This window comes from Eleutherodactylus coqui, chromosome 1, assembly GCF_035609145.1.
Source record: "Eleutherodactylus coqui strain aEleCoq1 chromosome 1, aEleCoq1.hap1, whole genome shotgun sequence".
NCBI classification, from domain to species: domain Eukaryota; kingdom Metazoa; phylum Chordata; class Amphibia; order Anura; family Eleutherodactylidae; genus Eleutherodactylus; species Eleutherodactylus coqui.
In genome coordinates this window covers 291,870,519-291,883,790 of record NC_089837.1, presented here as the reverse complement: position 1 = coordinate 291,883,790, position 13,272 = coordinate 291,870,519, and positions in this window count along the sequence as shown.

Below are 13,272 nucleotides of genomic sequence, written 5' to 3'. Positions count from 1 at the left end.
TATATATATATATATATATATATATATATATACAATAAAATCTATTTGTATAGCGCCAACATATTCCGCAGCGTTTACATAGACAGGGGGGAATACAGAAAGACAAAATACAAAAATTACAGAACCACGGTTACATAGTAATCAGTTGATTGATACAATAGGGGTGCGGGTCCTGCTCCAACGAGCTTACATACTACAAGTAATGGGGTGATACAGAAGGTAAAGGGGCTGGAGATGTGCACGGTATGGCGAAGTGGAAGAGTGAGCGATGTTATACACATAGACAACGGTCAGACATTTAGCCGTGTGATGGCAGAAACGGTGTGACTGCAGGAGCGGTTTATGATGGCTAGCAGGGATTGCAGTCACTAGGGCAGAGAGCATGTTATCAGGGGGAGTACAGAGGGGTTTGTTTAGGGAATGCGGTATGCCTCCCTGAAGAGGTGCGTTTTTAGAGCACGCCTGAAGTTCTGCGAGTCCTGAATTGCCAGGGTAGCCTTTGGTAGAGCATACCAGAGGACCGGTGCTGCTCTGGAGAAGTCTTGGAGGCGGGAATGAGAAGTTCGAATTAAAGGGGCACTCGGTCTGGTTTCATTTGCAGAGCGGAGAGCCCGGGCTGGGTGATGGATTGAGATGAGGGAGGCAATATAGGGGAGTGCTGTGCTATGGAGGGCTTTGTGGATGAAGGTAGCGAGTTTAAATTGAATTCTGTATTTAACGGGCAGCCAGTGCAGTGACTGGCACAGGGCAGAGGCGTCCGAGTAGCGTCTGGACAGGAAGATGAGCCTGGCTGCCGCATTCAGGATGGATTGGAAAGGGTAGAGTCTGGTGCAGGGGAGGCCGATCAGCAACGAGTTGCAATAATCGAGCTGGGAGTAGATGAGGGCGACAGTAAGCGTTTTTAACGTGTCCACAGTGAGAAAAGAGTGGATTCTTGCGATGTTCTTGAGGTGCAGTTGACATGTTCGGGCCAGAGATTGGATGTAGGGGGTAAAAGAGAGATCAGAGTCAAATATGACCCCAAGGTAGCGGGCGTGTTGTCTAGGAGTTATGGTGGCGCCACACACCGAGATGGAGATGTCAGGATGAGGTCGGTTAGTGGAGGGTGGAAATACCAGTAATTCAGTTTTAGAGAGGTTTAGTTTTAGGTAGAGTGAGGACATAGTGTTAGAGACAGCAGACAGACAGTCGGTGATGTTTTGGAGGAAAGGTGCAGAGATGTCATGGGCAGAGGTGTATAGCTGGGTGTCGTCAGCATACAGGTGGTGTTGGAGGCCAAAACTCCTGATGGTTTGTCCAATAGGGGCTGTGTAGATAGAGAAAAGAAGGGGGCCAAGGACCAAGCCCTGACACACACACACATATATATATATATATATATATATATATATATATATATATACATATATATATATATATACATATATATATATATATATATATATAAGACCATACATCATTATGATAAAGACAATTTCATTGACTAGTCTGTTTTTTGTTGCAATGCTAATATCCTTGCTTTTCCAGATCTTTTCCTTGCATTGCATTCCTACCAAGTGTAATCTGTCTATTGATCTTGGGTCCACATTGCCCATTGCAATTGATTTTGGATCCAAGGAAGATGAAATCTTGGGCCGATTCGACTTCATCATTGTTAGCGTTTATGTTTACTGTACCATTGTCGTTTTGTTTTTTTGCTGTAGAGGAACAGTCCCAAGCATTCGCCTTCCTTTTGCACTCGTTGGATAAGGTATTTGGGCGTCCCGTTCACTTTCTGCATGCAGGGTGGTGGCATCTGCATATTGAAGGTTCTTGATATTTCTGCCACCAATTTTGACTCTGATTTCTAATTCGTCCAAATTGCATCACCACATGATCGTTCCTGCATACAGATTGAAAAGGACTGGTGATAGAATGCAGCCTTGCCGTACGCCTTTCCCGATTCCAAACTAATCCATGTTTCCATAAGCTGTCCTGACTGTTGCTTCTTGGTTGTTGTAAAGCAACCTTATAAGCTGTTCATCATGTTCTGGGACACCTATTTGCTTCAGACACTTCCAAAGCTTGTCATGTTCAACACAATCAAATGCTTTGCTGTAGTCGATGAAGCACATGTACACGTCCTTTTGATACTCCCTGGTCTACTCCATGATCCAGGGCAGGGTCGCGATTTGATCTCTGGTGCCATGACCTTAGCAGAAAGCTAGCTTGAACATTTGGCAGTTCCTGTTCAACAATTGTCACAATGTGTTTTTGTATGATCTTTAAAGAATTTTGCTTGCATGAGGTATGAGGATGATGGTGCGGTAATTGGAACATTCTTGAACATCACCTTTTTTTGGAAGTGTGGTGAAGACAGATTTTGTTCAATCTTTAGGCCACAATTTGGAGCTCCAGATCTTTTGACATAGGTCGGTTAGGATCTTGACTGACACTGTTTTGAGCAGTTCGGCTGGTATGCGATCAACACCTGACTTCTTCCTCCAGAATGCCTGGTTCTTGTTCTACTTGATGTACATGATCCAACGGGTTGGTCTGTCTTATTGCCTACATACAGCTCTGCTGTATATTCTCTTTACCTATGCTTGATTTGATCTTCTTCTAGTAATAATTCACCACCCCAGTCTTTGATGATTGTTGCCTTTCGTGGTGCGAACAGTGTCTGGATCTTCTTCACATGGGTAAAGAGAGCTCAGTTGTGGTGTTGCTGGTTTGTTTCTTCCAGTTTTGGGCATTGGTCATTCCAGTAGCGCTCCTTGTCTCATCTGACTTTTCTTTGAAATTCTGCATTTAGCTTTCTGTATTCAACAATGGTGCCCACTGCTTTAGCTGCTCAGCGCTTGTTGGCAATTCTAATGGATTAAATTGATGGCCATTGCGGTCGTTTTGTAGATTTTTTGAAAAGAATGAGTTGCTCAGCTGTATTCCGCGTGATGGATTTGATTTCTTCCCATAATTCCTTAGGGTCTTTTCTGATGGTGCTGAGTGCTTCAAATCTGTTATTCACTTCGACTGCGTATTGTGAAGGGATGTTGTCTACATTGAAACAGCGTATTTTTGGTGACCTTTAGATGTTGCTGATTTTTGCAACTAGTATCTGATGATCTGATGAAGTGTTCTCACAGCCAAAATTGAGCTTTTCCAATGCAGTTGACATAGGAAGTAGTCAAGTGCACGCCATTTGGGGCCATCCATGTGTACAAACAGCATTTTAGCTGCTCAAACCATGTGTTCATAATCAATAAGCAGTTTTCCGTGCAATATTGCTCACCTAATCCGAATTTGCCAATTACTGGTAGGTCTTCTCCAGAGCCGATTTTTGCATTGAAATCCCCTGTTATAAAAGTGATATCCTTGGCAGGGGTCTGATTGATTGCTTGCTGGAGATCAGCAAAGAATTTTTCAATGTTCTCTTCTGCTGCATTGGTTGTGGGAGCATAAATTTTCAGAATTGTTATAGAGCAAAGATACGCATTAATGCATATGAATATGATCCTATCGTTTATGGCATCAAAATTATGGACATCATTGGCGACTGCCTTGTTTGCGATGAATGCCACTATATTGTGTCTGATGGCATCATTGCTAGAGTAGAAAACAGTGTATCCAATAGGTCGATGTTGAGCCATTCCATTTTATTTTTTAGGATTTCCAATTTACCCGTGTTCATGCCACGGACGTTCCACGTGCCGATGTTGTAAATCTTTGAGAAATGCAAAGCAAACCTTTCGTTTGGAGCTGCATCAGCAGACCGGCTTCCAAATGGCTTTGTTGTGCCATTAATACCCAAGTTATGCGAGTTTCATCCTTGTTCTTCCCTGGTGGCCAGGGGGGTCCGCTTTCCAGCATCATATTTAAATATATATATTATGTCAAGGGGATTTCTGGCCTGTGGTTTGCCTCTCCATCCGGGAAATGGCATATCTCACGCATGCAAACAGGCTCCAGAAACAGGAATTTCTGGTGCCTGCCAACATTTATTTGGATAAAGAATATGCTTACCAGCAGCACACAGCAGTAACCCTCCTGGGTGAGGTACAATATATGCAGAGCCACAAAGGAATCTGAACCCTGAATCCTAGTAAAGTCCACAGAAGAAAGTATTTGTGGCAGCATAAGTAGGTTGTTATAAAATCCAAATGTTTTATTCCTCCATATATAAAGTTTCAACCACACAGGGTCTTTATCAAACTCAGACAACAAAGCACAATGACATTATTAAATCGTAGACAACACATAACCTCACACCAATCCCTTTTAGTTACCACCCCCTCATAAATTATTCACACAGGTATAGTATATAATTGCTAGATGAAAGCATTTTTTAATACATGGATATCAATCAAATCGGTCCAATGGGGGTCCCGGATCCATGTGCCATCCACTCTGTAAGTCCACATCCTCTCCTTGTATGTCATCGCTCAAATAATGGAGCATGCATTCGCGGACTCCGTTCAGTTTCCTTTATGTCCACCTGATGTCTTTGCTGCTCAGCGTCTTTTGATGTTGTGTTTTAGGTTCGGGATGTTCCTGTAATCCAGAAGTGCCTCCTCTGCTGGGCTCCCATATGCTCGCTTACTCTAAGTGAGATCGAATTTCTAAGTCAATTGACATTTATTGTATGTGATGGATTTAATAAAGACAAATTTTGCATTCACAAATGTGATATGATTTGTGTGTTTAATGTAAATCCCCTGTTTATAGTGGGATTGCTATATTTGTGTAATCCATTTATAATATCGATGACAAATTGGAATATAAAATTAGGGATAAGTGGGTTAATGATATTTAATTGATACACCTTATTTTCTTGGTGGCAGATAGTGGATGTAGATATATATCCAATAGAGTATTGCCCTATAACGTAGACAGCATACACAGCATATCACACAAAAGTCCATAAATAAAGGTTCAGAACCCCACCGTCACTGCCCTGCCTGTGGCGTCTGGAGGGCATCCTCCTCCATCAGATGCGTAATGGTTCCCAAATTGGTCCGCGCAAGACCTCAAGCTTGCAGTACTTAAGCTCTGCTGCGCTGGTACTGCCTCCAGAGTGTTGCCGAAAATGACACTTTTTCAACTTCAACTTCTGCCACACCAACAACTGTTAACCCTTTCTGCAGTACCAGAATGCCTGTCTGTAGCCCTCTGCAGGCCATCCTGTGTACTGCCCTCCCACATATCCCCCAACCCTAATGAAGACCGTAGGCCGCACCACAGCTTTTGGCCCCTCCGGGGTCAAAACTCCAGGCTCGGGGATCTCTCTGTGTGGGGCTAACAATGCTACTTTCTTCATGTTCTGTTACATTAAGAACCTTTTCACTTTTCTGCGTGTTCTCAACTCCATTTTCTTCAGTCTGTTCATTAACTGGCCCTTTCACAGCGATCACCTCTGCAACTTCTTTTACAGGACTTTCTTCAACTGTAACTTCTGAGGCTTCTGTTGCAATCTCTGCTTCAGCAGCTTCATCTGCTGCCTCTTCTTCGGTCTCGTGTACTTCAGAATTGATTTCTTCCCTCAAGACTTTCCCAGCTTTTACAAACTCTTCACCTTTAGTGACCAGGTCACCTTCGCATTATTTGGCATACCTCACTGCTTGTGTCTTATTTCTATTTAATTCCCAGAGTCTCACCTTGGTGCTTAACTTCTTAGTGGACTTTTGAACCACAGCCTTTTCCTCTGACACCACTTCCAGGGTTCTGTCATGGTTAGTACTACAGTCTCTTTCCTAATATTCTCCAACAGGGTCTCCATTCCTTCTACTGGTTGTTGGAACACACTTTTGAGCTTTTCTCGTACCAGAGTTCTCTTTTCAGCATCCGTCTTGGTGCTAATTCAATCTTGTATTTCAGTGCACACCTGCTTGTTAAACTGTTCTTTTGCATCTTTAGCAGAAATTGTTTTCCCCTCAGTAAGCCACCGTTCACACATCTTTTAGTTTTTCTCCCAGTTGGACACCATCTGACATTGGTAACTAAGCTCCACACTAATATCTTCCACTTCCTGCTGAAGACTCATTTTAATCTTCTCTAATTCATCATAGACATCAGTATGAGGAAAAATCAGCTGCAGGGTTCTCATTCATTTGTTTTTTCTATATCTGACACATGTGCCTGAAGTGTTAAAACCTGTTCTAACAGGCTTCATTTAGTTTCTGCATCTTTCTCTAACTGTTTGAGGAACACATCTCTCTCACCTTCCATTCTCTTCAGGTGTGCATTAAGGCCAAGCCTCTGCTGCATCTCTTTTTGCACCAGCCTCTGAGACTCTTCAATCTGAGCTTCCAGCTCCACCTGCAGTCTATTCACCTTCTCAGACAGCTCTGCCTGAACTCTGTCACTTTCAGTAATTATTTCTCTAACATTCAGACACTTTTCTGGGTCAGCTCAATACACTCACTTTCCTTGGTCTTTTCCAAAGTTTCTTTCTCCTTTTCAGCTTGCTCCAACCATTTGGACAGTTTTCCCATAGTTTAGTTTCCTCATCTAAGTTCATCTGTAGCTGGCACACCAGCTTCTCATGCAGGGCGTCTTGGTTTTCCTTGTAACCCAGTACATCTTTCAAGTGCTCTGCTTGCTTCTCTGCCTGACTGCAAGCAGATTTCTCCATGATCAGGCTTTCCCTGAGCTCAGTTATCTGCAACTCCCATTCACCAAGTTTTCTTTGCTAGCTGCATTTTCAACTCTGCAATTTCATTATGCAAACCTGTAGTTTGATTATGTGCATCTGTAGAACCTCTTTCTAACTTGCAACACGTCATCTCTAACTCTCGAGCTCTTATCCGCAGTTTCTTACAGTCTTTTTCACACTGTGCAGATTTAGCCTTCCACAACAACCTGCTTCCTCTTTAGCTAATCTCCTAAGGCGCTCATTATCCTTTAAGACAGCTGCACTTTCTGCCTTCACATGAACAGTTTCTTTGAGAGGATTGTCTTTTTCTCTGTGGAGTATCCCTGTCTGCGGCTCTATCAGTAGCTTTTGCCTCTTGGCCTCTTCCCCAAGCAGACACAAGTTAGCCCTTTCTTTCTCTTGCTGTACATATTTCTTATTCGCTGCTTGACAGGCTTCCTTAAGAAAATTTGCATAAGCTTGCATCTGTACAAGTTCTTCCTGAACTCTAAGCAAGCATCCTCTGTCTGTCTCACTTCAGACCTCAGTGTCTGCACTGACTGCACTTTGGTTTTTTTTTAAGCAGTCTTCCTTTTCCTCTTCACCACTAGAGACAGGTCTGTGCTAAATCTCTCATGGGCGTTGGCTGAACTCACTGTAGTAACCTGTTCACACCCTGACTTCATCTGGGGAACGTTACTATCAATTCTATGCACATCATACAGCAGAAACATCTCACCATCCCCACACATAAGACTACTGGGTTAACAAAAGTAGTACAGAAGAGCAGGGGAAGCAGGCAGCCAGCTGGGTGACAGATAGAAGGAGGGGTAGAGGAAAGAGAATCAGGGAGGCTAGTCCTGAACTGGCAGAAACCAATAAGTTTGCAAAGCTGGCAGATGAGGGGGATGCCAGCACTGCTGCAGCACAACATGCCCTCTGAACGCCAGGGAGATGACTGCTCCAGTGAAAAGGGGACGGGGAGCGCAGGGCAGGCTAGAGAGGTCCTAGTGGTGGGGGACTCAATTATAAGGAGGGCAGATAGGGCAATCTGCCATAAAGACCGGGATCGTCGAACGATGTGTTGTCTTCCAGGCACTCAAGTTTGATACATTGCAGATTGGATTGACAGATTACTGGGAGGGGCTGGTGAGGATCCAGCATTCATGGTGCCCATTGGCGCCGATGAGCAAATTAGAGGTCAATGGAGGGCCCTCAAAAATGATTTCTGGGACCTAGGATTCAAGCTTAGGGCGAGGACCTCCAGGGTAGTTTTCTTGGAAATACTACCTGCACCTAAAGCCACACTAGAAAGACAGCAGGATCTCAGGGAGGTAAACAAGTGGCTCTGGAGTTGGTGTAAGAAGGAGGGGTTCACATTCCTGGAGACGTGGGCTGACTTTGCTATCGGCTACAGGCTCTACCGTAGGGATGGGCTACATCTCAATGGGGGGGTGCAGCTGTGCTGGGGGAGAAGATGGCTAGAAGGCTGGAGGAATGTTTAAACTAGGGACTGGGGGATAGGGAAAAAAGAGAAACAGGGGGGTAGACAGTATTGATAGCGACCTGGGTCCAAGTAATGGGCATGAGGGTCGAGCAGGGGGTGGGGTTAGTACAGTTAAAACTGACAGAACAGCCAATAGTACCATTAGTAGCAAAATTAATTTAAAGAACAACAACAACCATATAAATTGTATGACCACGAATGCAAGAAGTCTGATCGGTAAAGTGGGCAAGCTTGAAGTGAGAATGACTGATAAAAACTACCATATAGTTGGAATAACGGAAACATGGCTTGATGATAAGTGCAATTGGGGAGTGAATTTACAAGGTTACAATCTGTTCAGAAGAGACCTTGGTGAACAGAAAGGGGGAGGGGTGTGTCTGTACGTTAAATCCTACTTAATGCCAAGGCTACGGGAGGATATAGGCACAGGAGAGAAACACGTAGAATCTCTGTGGGTAGAAATATAGGGGAAAAAAATAACAAAATCCTGATAGGGGTTTTCTATAGGCCACCAAAAGCAACAGAAGAAACTGAAATCTTATTATTAAGGCAGATAGAAGAGCTGTCAAAGCGCAAGGAAGTAATTATTATGGGGGACTTTAATTATCCGCATGTAACATGGGAAAACAAAAGCTGTAAATCTCACAAGGGTCATAAGTTCTTGAGAACAATTGAAGATAATTACCATACCCAATTTGTGCAGGAGCCAACTAGAAGGAAAGCCACTCTGGACTTAGTACTAACTAAGAAACCGGACCGAATAATGGGGGTGCAGGTTGAGGGGCACTTGGGAAATAGTGACCACAGTATAATTAATTTTCAGCTGTCATTTAACAAGAAACCTTATCAGGTAGTGACAAAAAACAAACTTTAGTAAAGCAAAAATTGATCAGCTCAGAACTACTATCGGTAACATTAAATGGGACAACATTCTCAAAAATAAGTACGTCACAGAAGGGGAAATATAACAACATAAAAACAATCACAGAACATGGCCATATACTTACTGACTAAGGAGGGCAGATAGCTGCATCTACTATTGGTAACATTAAATGGGCCAACATCCTCAAAAATAACAGTACAGACGACAAATGGGAAAAGTTTAAAAACATCCTAATTACCTCATGTGATCAGTTCATACTCTTTAAAAATAAAAGAACTACAAGTAGAAGAAAACCAATGTGGCTCAACAAGACTGTAAGGGAGGCAATAACTGAAAAAATAAATCGTTTAAACTACTGAAATAAGAAGGCAGCGAAGAAGCGTTAAAATCATATTGCATACCTAACACAGGAGGAAGTGCTGAGTCAGTAAAGAGCATTAAAATCGATAAATCACCAGGTCCAGGTGGAATACACCCAAGGGTTCTAAGGAAACAAAGTGATGTGATAGCTAGACTACTATTTCTTATATTTATGGACACTATCAAGAGGGGGGTTGTACCATTGGTTTGGCGCATTGCCAACGTGGTTCCAATTTACAAAAAGGGGTCAAAAAGAGAGCCTGGTAACTACAGGCCGGTAAGTCTCACTTCAATAATTTGAAAAATATTCGAGGGGTTTCAGAGAGATGTCATCCTAGAATACCTCAAGGAGAACGATGGAATAACTCTTCACCAGCATGGGTTCATGAGGGGTCGATCAGGTCAGAACAATCTGATCAGCTTCTATGATATAAGTAAGCTCTAGGCTAGACCTGGTCTATTGATCTCTTATATCTGGATTTCTCTAAAGCATTTGACACCGTGCTGCATAATAAGTTGATATATAAAATGAGACAGCTTGGACTGGGCAAAAACATGTGTATCTGGGTAAAGAACTGGCTCAGAGAAAGGAAGCAAAGGGTGGTAATAAATGGTTTGTAATCTGATTGGGCCACCGTGGCTAGTGGAGTACCACAGGGTTCAGTACTAGGCCCAATTCTGTTCAATATATTTATCAATGACCTGATAGATGGACTGCACAGTAAAATATCAATATTTGCAGATGATACAAAATTATATAAGACAATTAATACAATGGAGGACAATGTGCAGCTACAAAAGGACCTAGATAAACTGGGGGCTTGGGAAGAACAATGGCAAATGAAGTTCAAGATTGATAAATGTAAGGTTATGCACATGGACAGGAGAAACGGATGTCACCAATATACACTAAATGGGGTACTGCTAGAGAAAAGGGATATGGAAAAAGACCTGGGAGTAATAGTGGATTGTAGATTTAACTGGAGCAACCAATGCTAGTCAGCTGCTGCAAAAGCTAATCAAGTCTTGGGGTGCATTAAAAGAGGTATAGGGGCAAGGGATGATAACATTATCCTCCCACTATATAAGGCACTTGTCAGGCCCCACATGGAATACTGTGTACAGCTCTGGTTACCGATGCTAAGGAAGGATGTTGCAGTACTTGGGGGATTCAAAGAAGGGCAACTAAATAAATAAATGAAATCAGAGGACTAGAATACCCAGAGAGGCTATAAAAATTAGGATTATTTACCCTCGAAAAAAGATGGCTAAGGGATGATCAAATAACTATGTATAAATACATAACGGGACAATACAAGGATCTCTCTCATGATCTGTTTATACCCAGCACTGCGACAACAATGAGGGCATCTGCTTCGTTTAGAAGAAAGCAGGTTTCATCACCAACACAGAAGGGTGTTCTTTACTGTTAGAGCAGTGAGACTGTGGAACTCTCTGCCTGAGGACATGGTGATGGCAAAATCCATTGAGGAGTTTAGGAGGGCACTAGACATCTTTCTCGAGCACAAGGATATTACAGGATATAGACATTAGGTGCCCAGCGGGTATGTAGTTTCGGGTCTTACAGTCAGTTAGAAACTATCAAAGGTTGATCCAGGGATCATTCTGCCTGCCATTATGGAGTCGGGAAGGTATTTTTCCACCGAATGGGCTAATTGGCTTCTGCTCTTGGGGTTTTTTGCCTTCCTCTGGATCAACTAGGGGGTTGAAATAGGCTGAACTAGATGGACATTATCTTCATTCAGCCTAACATACTATGTTACCCCTCCTCTGCTGCAGGAATCCAGTGCCGTAGCTCTGCCGTACTCCAAGTGTTTGTTGTGAAACATGATGTCACAAAAAGTCACCTCACCTTTAGCCAATGAGAGGCTGCAGCATCATTGCCCCTTCTCATGACATCCGCGCTCACATCCTGAGCCTCTGATTGGCTATAGTGGTCAGGCAACTTTCTGAGACATCATCTTCCAAAACAAACAGCAAGGCTACAGCGCTAGATTCCCGCAGCACAGGATACAGATACATTATTTGGCTTCCTATAAAAAAATATTCTATATAGACTTTGCAGGGCACTGAGACAAGGTGATCAATTTAAATCTATACTGTAGTGAGCTTCCTTCTTTAACTACGTTCGATTCAGTGGGCTGCATTGGATCAGCATGGGATTTTTTTTTGTGTAAATGATCAAAGAGGAATGATGTTGGGGAGTCTTTTTTTATTCTGATGTAATTGCCTTTTTGTGGCTCTGCATCAGTAGCCTGGCATAGGGAACATATATTCACCCATTGAATAACAAAAATGAAACTTTAAAAAGTCTGAACAAATAAAAACATCAAAACCCCACCTTTCCCCCTTTACTGTGCAAAAAAAAAATCACAAATCTTGTATCACTGCATTCATAATAACCCAGAGAAAAAAAGAGTACATTATTTAACCTGCATGGTGCATGCCACACGAAAAAAATCCCAAAAAAGTGGTAAAAATAGCTAAATTTGTCTTTTAAAAAATGGAATAGAAAGCGATAAAAACGTGATATGAATTAACAAATGATCCCATTAAAAAGTACAATTCAACACGCAAAAAAAAAACAACACATACACAACACTGTTAACAAAAAAAGTTAAATGTTACGGTTGTTTGAGTGCAGCGCTAAAAAAATTATATATTCTTTTAAAAAGTGTAAAAAAAAGCTGCAAAAAACCTAAATAAATTTACTATTGACGTAATCATACTGACCTGCAGAAATAATTTAGCATATCATTTACACTGCTTGGTGAACATCATTAAAAATAAAAAAACATTCCAGAATTACAGATCTTGTTGATCTTGCCTCTAGAAAGCAATGGAGTAAAAAGGAATCAAAACGTTATACGTTCCCAAAAATTGGATACCTGAAGAGTAGAGTTCGTACTGCAAAAAACAAGCCCCCAAATACAAATGGTATGGCTTCTGTAATACGGCAACACAAAGGCAAATCTTAAAAAAAAATATATATAGTGTTTTTTTCAACAAAACTAGCAAAACAGAATACTATATAAACTTGGTATTGGCGGAATTGTAATAACCCAGAAAATATTTTTATCATATTATTTATTTTTTATGCTGATCACAGCAAAAATGAAATCCCAATATACAATATATTGTATGTACCAAAAAATTATGCCATTAAAAATGCAACTTGTCCCGCAAAAAAGAAGCCCTCATATGGTTATGTCAACTGAAAAATTAAAAAGGAATGTGACTATGAAAAAACTGAACAATTAGTTGGTCATTAAGATGCAAACATGCTTCGTCGCTAAGATTGGTGTCACACAGGCATAAGCACATTTACATGCACATTTGCACCTTGTAATGGGCATTGCGTATATGCACACGCTTCTGCATGGTTTACTATACTTTTTGTGCGCAAAAACATACAATCATGCTCCAATTCATCAAAATGGGTAATCTTGCAAGGTGCTGCACCAAATTATCTGCAGGGTGCTGTAAATCAAGCTTCTGTGTACTGGAAGGTGTGCTAATCAGCAGGGACAGCCGTACGAGTGTGTCTGGAGGCACTAAAACCACCAGACACATTCAGTTCCCTGCTAAAATACAGAAAGAGAAGCTGTAGAGGCACCGGCCGGAATTGAGAGCCTGAGGACTGTTGCGGACCAGACTTGGCCTGTCTTGAGTCTGACAGCGGTTGACGTGCCCTAGACGTCCTTGCTGGGTAGAGTGATGCGGACCCTGTGGGTTGTGAACCCTGAATTCGTACTGTATGCCAATGTCTATCCAGTATGCTGATGCTCTGTAATCCTTTTCCATGTGTGAAATGAAGACAGTCTCCTCAGTCTCTATGAGAGTGATGCCAACCATCTTAGATGGAGAAGATGGTGTTCCCAGTGAGTGAGT